Here is a 9,748-nt window from a genome sequence, read left to right as displayed (position 1 = left end):
AGAATTTACAAAAGAATGTGCTGAACTTCTAGAAAAATGAATGTTAGAAGAATCAACTAGTAGGCATGCTGCATCCGCATTTTATGTAGAAAATCATAATGAAATAAAACGAGAAAAAGAAGAATGGTAATTAATTATACAAAAATGAATGAAGCAACAATAGGAGATGCTTATAAATTACCTAGAAAAGATTATATACTTCAAAAGATTAGAGGAAGTCATTGGTTTAGTACTTTAGACGCTAAATCAGGATTTTGGCAATTAAGGTTACATGATAACCCAAACCATTAACAGCTTTTACATGTCCTCCTCATAAACATTACCAATGGACCGTATTACCATTTGGATTAAAACAAGCACCAGGAATCTATCAAAGATTTATGGATAAAAAACTAAAAGGATTAGAAGAATTCTGCTTAGTATACATAGATGATATATTAATCTATACAAATAATTCGTTAGAAGATCATTATAAGAAATTAAAACTAGTCTTAGAAAGAGTCAAAGAAGAAGGTTTAATTCTGAGTAAAAAAGAAAGCAATAATCGCTAGAAATGAAATAGATTATTTAGGATTAACTATATCAGGAAACAGAGAATTAAAATTACAAGATAACGTTATAAAAAAACTAAATAGTTTTCCTTCAAAAATAGAAGATAGAAAATAGCTACAAAAGTTTGTAGGATCCTTAAATTACATTTCAGATCAAGGATTTTTTAAGTCCTTAGCCAAAAAAAGAAGATTATTACAAAAGAAATTAAGTACAAAGGTCCTATGGACTTGGAATAATAATGATTCAATACTTATAGACAAGCTGAAAAATGCTTGTAAATATCTTCCGAAACTATACAATCCACAAAGTGATGATTATCTGATTGTGGAGACAGATGCCTCTCAAGAAACTTGGGCTGGCTGTATGAAAGCAAAAATCAATATACAGACTGAAAAGTCAAAAAATATACAAGTCGAAAGACTATGCAAATACATATCAGGAAATTTCTCAGAAACTGAGCAAAGATATCCTATACATGAAAAAGAGACACTTGCTTGTCTTAAAACAATGAGAAAATGGAGGATTGAACTTCTTCCCAAAGAATTTGAACTCCGTACTGATAGCAAATATATTCAGAATTTATTCAATACAAAATCTGAAACAACTTCAATCAAGGAAGACTGATCAGGTGGCAGCTAGAGCTACGACAATTTCCAGCAATAATAAAATACATAAAGTCGGAAAACAACGTCATCGCAGACACCCTAACAAGAGAATGGAAGAAATAATCAAAGGAATGACAGAACATATAACTATCAATAGAAAAGAAATTGAAGAGAAACAGAAAGAAATAATAGAAACAGAAGAAAATATCTCAACTCGAAGCAGCCATAATTCAACTAGGAGAAAAGATCCAACCATCAGAGCTATGCAGCAAAAACGTGGTGGATCCATTACCATTATCAACATCAACAACAGTAATTGGATCTTCATCTAATTCAGGCTCGTCGAACATTCCCTCAACATCACAGTACAACACTACAAAGTCATCCCAAACGAAATTCTATGCAATATTTAATGAACCCATGAAAGGAGTCTACGATCATTGGCACAAAATTTCTGCCTTTGTTACTTGACAATCCAATATTCAACATAAGTCATTCACAACCAGAGAAGAGGCTCAAAAAGCCTATGAAGAATACCAAATTCAACAAATCCAAACAGAAACTCCCTACTATAAATCCAAACTACTCTCAACACCATCATCTTCGATCAGGCATTCAGGAAAAATGACCCCAATAGGTAAAATTCCCAGCTCTAGTATTCTTAACATCCCCACTAGAGAAGAAAAACATAAAGCCAAACAACCATCAATTTCATCATTTAATGAGTGTTATTCAATGCTCAGTCATTATTCAGAAAAAGAAATGAGCCAACACTTCTATCCAACAGTCAAACTAGATTCCAGTCCAAAAGTAATATTTCTTCCTGATGCAAACCCTCTAACACTATATAAATTTCTTATTCATTGCTTAATAGATACTAACTATCTAAGGGGCACTAACCTACTTTCAGAATTCCCTCTAGGATCAGCTCATGCTATAAGAAACTATATGTCCCGAATAGGAAAAGATAGAGAAATATTTATAAAAATATATAGTTCTCTTCCAGTATTCAACAAAGAAAAAATAATGGTTCCAAGTTATGCAGTCATGGTTCTCGGAATATCAAATAAAAATTATCCACCAAGAGATGGATCAACTGGACGAAAACTATCAGAGAACGAGGTTGAAGAACTCAATGCCAAATATTTCGCTGGAATACTAAGAAACACCGGAAAGATTGATACTCATGAAAAGTATTTTATTAACTACAGAAGTGAAAATATTCTAATATACTCAAAGTATAATCAAGAAATAAGTGCTGAAGGATTAAGAGCAGTTCAGATTTTCGAAGGACCATTTTTGGATTTCTCTGGACCACTACAATACCTGTCTTATAGGACAAAAGAAATAATATGCACTCTCCTACACAGCAATAAAGACAACAACTCTACAGATTCTATCTCAATAATAATGGAAGACAACAAAGAGAAAGAAGACAAAGAAGAAAAGCTAAAGGAATCTAATAAAGATGATGAAATAATTGCATCCACTAGTTAGAGCAAGATGTAGACATATGTGTCTTCTTGCAATAAAACGTAAGCCCTGATGTAAATCTTTAAGGGCATCAATAATGTAATATCTAAGGGTATTAAGTGAAATATAGTCCACTTACTATGTGTATAAATATATACCCTCTGGTTCATTTAGAACTCAGAATTTTGAAGAGTGAAATAAAATTCTCTTTTGTTTGATAACAAAGCAACGTTTTGATTTCCCATTTGTAGGAAGTCTGTTTACTAAACAAAAATTCAAAAATCAATTAGAAATATTATCAATTACAACCAATCAAGCATCAAGCAAACCAGGAGCAAGAAATCAAGGAATCATCTACAAAATGTCCACAGACCAGACATATTCAGGTATGGATTCACCAACGAATACACTTGATTTAAGTTCACCAATAGATACACTTGATTTATCTTTATTAAATAATTTTAGTACTACAGAATTTTAGTACTACAGAATCATTGCGAAAATAAAATAGCCGAATGTCATAATGATCTCATAATTATCAGAAATTTAGATCCAGGAAATATCGGAATCCTAAATGATATGCGTCGAGAAATATCAAATAAAATTGATCTTTACTGCATCATTCTAGAACAACTTAGACTTTACAATAGATAAAAATGGAAAAAGAAATAGTTTCGACATCATCATCAATTAATACTATAGACTACTTAGATCTACAAGAAGAAAAAGGTACCTTCAAAAGAGACATCTTAGTTAGCAAAAATATAATCAAAAGAATTAAAAAAAGAAAAATTAAATCTAAAAGAAGGACAAGATATAAAAAATTCATTAAAAAATCTTCTAAGTAGAAAAAATATTCTTTACTTTGAAAAAATTACTGCAGAATATCCAATAGAAATTTCAACTACGAGTGGAGAAACTAGTATACCTATTATAAGTGGTAGTGAAATTAAAGAAAAAATTGATAAGTTAAAAATAAAACAAGCAGAAAAAGATAAAATAGGTTATATTCATATATCAACTATTCAGATCCTAATAAAATCAACATTTATGGAAGGAATAGATTCACCAATAAGATTAGCAATTTGTGATGATAGAATTCAGGATCCTCGAGATAGAATAATAGGAATAGTTAATGGAAACTTAGCTTATACAAAATTAAAATTTAATGTATCACTACAATTAGGAATACCCTTATGCACATAAAATTTAGATAGATCATTAATAATAGCATATAAATTTTATAGAAATAATTTAATGGCTAAAGAGGACTATCCATTCACTATAACTTATGAAATAGGATATGCCTTATCTAATAGTCATCATAATATACAATTTAAAGATAAAGATAAAATTTATTTAGAAGATCTATTTGGCATTACAGCAAAAGTAGGAACAATAAAAACAACACCTATAAGTTCGGTACCTAGAATAGACAATACAATAATAAAAGAACAAATATTTCGTAGGTCAAGTATGAAATTAATTAGAGATAATATTAATTACATAACAGAAGAAGAATCATCGTCTTCTAAAAATAATGATATACAAAAAGAATTATCAAAATTAAATAAACACTTACTAACAATAGAATCAAAATTAGAAAAAACTTTATAAGGACTAAACTTTAAATTTATAAAATTTATCAGGACTAAAATATAATATTAGATAAAAGCAAAATAGAAAAAACAAAAGTGGATCCCACGTGTAAGAGATTAATTAGGAAAATTAGTCATTCCGTATTCTCAGTTTACGGGAAAAGTTTTCCGTGTTCACCTTCTAGGGTTAACATGTACAAAAGTAGTACACCCCCATAACTACCGTAGCGGCCATGTCTGCCATTGTGGTCATCGTCGTCGTCGTCGTCATTATCATGATCATGGTCGTCTCCATCAGAACTACCCAATTTTCTGTATATATTGTGTGCTAGTGCCTTTGCCTTATTATCCTCTGTGCATGCATGGTAAAAAAACCATGAAATTAAAATATAAAATGTATAGAAGCTAGTGTGGATTATATAATTAATAATTAATTAGCAGCAATTATATTAATATATACTCACTTTTAGTGTCAACAGCCTGGTTTTTCTGATGATCATCACCAGCTGAAACCTGGTGGAAGGATATAAGAAGAACAAATGCGAATGCAAGACAAAGGATCACAAGTATCAAGTTTGTCTTCTTGTTACCCATTTTTTCCAAACAATTAATATTTATAATTCAAAAGATCGACGAGTTAAATTAGTGACACTTAATTAGTGATCAGGTGCTGGAGATGAGAATTTTGGAAATGGTGAGCTCCCTTATTTATAGATATCCTCTTGGCTTTTGATCAGTGATACTGATCATGAGTACTTGAGAATTAGGTTTTTTTATTTGCGAATCAATTAATTAGGGTTCTACCAACTTTTTTACTATAATAACTAGCTTAACTTTAATTAACCGTTAGGAAGTCTATTAAGGAGGGGAGATTCCCATACTACACGTACTAACCAAAGAAAAAAAGGAGGATATTTCCGTACTATTACTATTACTAGCCAATTAGACTAGGTAACCAAATTATTTATTAATCCCTTTATTATTATTTATATTATAAATAAGAGATCATCGTAATTGATTATTCCACATCATGATACGTGTTCCCTCCACATAAAAATATGTCATCGATTTGTTCATATTGTCCTCGAGATGGAAAAAATTAAACGGTCTTTTTGTCATTTCATGTACATGCGTTAGAATTATTTTTTTATTGTAACGCTACACGTGTTGTCGCGTGAAATTTCATCTCTTCCACTTTTTCAAAATCGATCTATTTCTTTTCCTCTCTTCTACCATGATCTCTGTTTCGATTTCAAAATCGATCAGTGACCAGAGCCAACTCAATCGAAATTGGGAATTCATTCTTCGTCGTCCACCTCATCCGCTGGCAGTCGGATGATGCAGAGCCTCGGAGAGGCAGAGCGACTGAGCATAGAAAATAAATCATTTTACAAGTATTGATTAAATTGTTTCGATATCTAGAATTTCATCAGAGCTTAAAAAATATAATAGCTCTGTCCCAAAATAAATAAAAAATTTATATGTAATTTACATTAAAAAATTTGTATCGATTTGGTATATATTAACTTCTTTCCGAGACAAATTATATTATATTATAATTATAATAGCCTGCTAAAACCTACCTAAATTATTATATTGCAATATACATAGTTCTAATCTCAAAATTAATTAATAAATAATATTTTATAGATACCTCTTTGCATTAGAAAGATTGTGAGCTAATCAATTGATGCTATTAATATAATGCCGGTCTGTATTATTTATTTTATTTTGCTGCTCTTGAATTTAATCGGAAGGGATCGAGGAAAAATCAGAACAATTTCTTGTGGGGCTGTTCATCGGTTCGATTCGATTTTGACAAATTTGTGACCAAACCAAACCTTATTCGATTTTGAAAATGGCAACCGAATCCAAATCGAATTAATTTAGGTTCGATTCGGTTTTAACCGATTTTTTTCCGATTTGATTAATCGAAAAAAAACCGAATTGAGAAACTATACAAAGTGTTCAAATTTCAAAGCTTACCACTAGTTGCCTATTTGGCAGTACCACATTAAATATCGATTACACATTTACACTAATGAGTCAAGAGTCCAGACTCATCCATTAACTAAATAGTGAAAAAAATATTTTATTAAAGAAAAAGGAATTAAAAAAAAAACACAAACCCTCTTCTTTTTTGTTCTTCCACCACCACTCTGTTCTCTTTAAAATTTCGATAGGTGTCAAACTTTTTAACTGATATCTAACATTTAATTAAGAGAGTTAACATTGTTATCTTGACGTTATCTCCACCCAACAAACACGTTAATACAAACTCTTCATCTCCTATATCGTTCGAAGAAAACTTAATTGTATTTCTAACCATGTCTTACCTACTGTTTTCTTTAAAATTTCGACACGTATCATTTTTTTAACTGATATTTAACACTCGATTAACAGAGTTACCACTGTTATCTTGGCATTATCTCCACACAACTAGTGAACTAACACGTTAATAACTCTTTTCATCTCCCACTCTTTAACATCTCTTGATCTCCCGCTCATTCTATCACTCTCCTCTGTTGTGACTAACCCTTTCACGTAAACGATCTATCTCTGGGACAAAATTTGAAGGTAATTTCTTCACTCTTAAATTAATTTAAGTAATTTATTTTGAATACAAAGTTATTAATATTGCAATTACAAAAAGATGAATTTTTGACTTCATATACAAAGCTTGCAAGTTTCTCACGTTGATCATGTATTTGTGAAGAAATTATATTTGCTGATGGAACATGAACAAGATGAATATTCAATTGATTTGGGCCATTCAAACAAGCAAGATGAAAATCGTAGTTTTGGGGAGCAGTCAAACAAATCAGAAAACAAGGTTCAAACTTTTTATCTATCTAATTCATTATCTCTTCTCGTAGAATTCTAAAATTACATTTACTTATCACATATATATTTTTTCAGGAATATGCAAGCACTTCTAATCTTCCACCAGAACATGAATTAACAGAGACAGATATTGCACCATATATTGGTTTGGAGTTCGAGACGGAAGATCATGCTTATCGATTCTACAACATGTATGCTAACATTAAGAGATTTAGTGTGAGGAAAGACTGGGCGAATAAAAGTTGGATAAGAAGGTGGTGGTATCTCGAAGGTATGTTTGTTTTAAAGAAGGATTTAAGAAAAAGGTTAATCTTGAAGGAATAAAGGTTCGAAAAGATATCAGATGTGGTTGTTTAGCTGAATTGCTTATATCTCAACAATCAAATGGAAAATTTGCTGTGAAATATTTTCATGAGAACCATAATCATGAGTTGGCTACCCCTCGGAGCAAGCACAAATTGCCATCTCAAAGAAGAGTTTCGACTGCTCAAACTACTCAAGTTTAATTGGCTACTCGTTCTGGCATATGTCAAAATTTGGCATTTGAATTTATGAGTAGACAAGTTGGAGGGAGAGAAAATGTTGGATGCACTTATAAAGACGTAAGTAATCATTTGAATTCAAAGAGAATGAATGAAATGAAAGAGGGAGAGGCATATACTTTGATTGATTATTTTGAGTCGAGAAAATATGAAAATTCTTCATTCTTTTATGATATTCAATTGGATGTTGAAGATCAGATAACAAACATTTTCTGGGCTGATGCCGAAATGATTTTAGACTACGTAATTTTTGGTGATATGTTAAGTTTTGATACTACATATCGAACTAATAAGAATAAAAGACCATTAGCACCTTTTGTTGGATATAATCATCATCGTGAAATTGTGGTATTTGGTGTTGCATTAATGTATGATGAAACTACTGCATCCTTTGAATGGTTGTTTAGTGCTTTCTCAAGGCTATGTCAGAGAAGAAACCAAAGACAATTTTTACGGATCAAGATGCTGCAATGGCTAAAGCAATATCATGTGTATTTCTTGAGTCATATCATAGATTGTGTTTGTGGCATCTGCTCCAAAATGCTGTCAAGAATGTCAATCATGCATTTAAAAAGTCAGATACCTTTTCGACAAATTTGAATAGTTGCATCTATGATCATGAGGATGAGCTTCTAAGTACTTGGTCTTCAATGCTTGATAAACATGGGTTCACTGAAAATAAATGGATGCAAGACTTTTTTAACAAAAAAGAAAAATGGGCATTGGTGTATTGTCGCCATACATTTTGTGCAGGTGCTGATTCAACCCAATTGAGCGAGAGTTTCAATGGTCAGTTAAGAGGGTATGAAATCTACACAGAATGTGCTTGAGTTTTTTAGAAACTTTGAAAAATCATTGGAGGATATGCGAAGTAAAGAAATAGATTCATGGTTTGATATGCTTCAAAAAACTCAATCACTAAAGTTGGATATCCTTTTTCTTAGGGTAGCAAGAGATGTATATACAACAAAAATATTTGATAAAGTTGAAGAGGATATGAGAAATCATGCAGCATTATCATGGAAGAGATTCACAAGGATGAGCCACTAATTGAGTACAAAGTGAGTAGGATTGAAGGTTCAAAAAAGCACAAAGTGATATGAAACTTAGAAGAAAAATATGTTGTGTGTAGTTGCAAAAAATTTGAGTTTATGGGCATTCTGTGTAGCCATGCTATACGAGTACTTAAACTACTGAAATATACTTGTTATTCTAGAAAAATATATTCTTAAAAGATGGATTAAGCAAGCTCGAAGTGAAATTGTTCTTGACAGTAGTGGAAAGTTATAATTGTGGACCCGAAAATAGTTACTTCAAATCGTTCTAAGAATTTGTGTAGGGGCACAGTAGAAATAGCAAACAGAGCTGCTGAATCAAAGCATGCTTCATTTTATTTGTTAAAAGAATTGTGAATTTGGGGGATGAAATTGAGACTTTCTTGACTAAACTAGTCAATGAGCAAATTGATTTCATTAATGCTGAAAAATTAAAAAAAAAATATTTAAAGGTCAAAGACAATTAAAAAGAGACTTGCCAAAGTTATCCCAAATGGATATCATCGATCAAAGAGTTGTTTAGAAAAGAAATCAAAAACTTAATAATCTAGTTACTTTAAATTACGTTGTATTACTTAATTACTCATACATGATGGATGTTTTTGCTTCAATTTTTTTCTTTACATCTTTTTTGGTGAAATTAGACTTAGAACAATCGTTGATGATCAAGCAGATCTCAAAATTGTCGGATTCAGGTCGGAAAAGGGGGTGTGGGAAGGGATTTTATCAAGGTTAATGCGAGATTAAAAGATTTTTTAGGATTAAAGTCAGATTAACTATATTAATTGAGTGTTAGATATCAGTTCAAAAATGACACATGTCAAAATTTTAAAGAGAACAATAAATATGGCTAGAAATGCAACTAAGTTTTTCCCCAAACTCATACATTAACTAAATAATTATTTTATTAAAGAATAAAAAAAAAAACACAAACCCTCTTCTTCTTTGTTCTTCGACCACCACTCACTGAAACTTACTTCCAAAGGCTCTCATAGCCACATCTGAAGTTGAATCCTTGACGATTCCTTGACGATTATTAGTATAGCAAACTCTACATCTTCAGATCTGAATCTTAACAT

The 9,748-nt window shown here is 31.2% G+C and overlaps 1 pseudogene; it reads left to right on the top strand.

Annotated features, from left to right (window-relative positions):
• The first annotated feature begins 7,623 nt into the window (after nt 1–7,623).
• On the top strand, nt 7,624–8,444 carry LOC139884466 (protein FAR1-RELATED SEQUENCE 5-like; annotated as a pseudogene).
• The last annotated feature ends 1,304 nt before the right edge of the window (nt 8,445–9,748 follow it).

This window comes from Rutidosis leptorrhynchoides, unplaced genomic scaffold, assembly GCF_046630445.1.
Source record: "Rutidosis leptorrhynchoides isolate AG116_Rl617_1_P2 unplaced genomic scaffold, CSIRO_AGI_Rlap_v1 contig556, whole genome shotgun sequence".
NCBI classification, from domain to species: Eukaryota; Viridiplantae; Streptophyta; class Magnoliopsida; order Asterales; family Asteraceae; genus Rutidosis; species Rutidosis leptorrhynchoides.
This window is presented reverse-complemented; position numbering and strand designations above follow the sequence as displayed.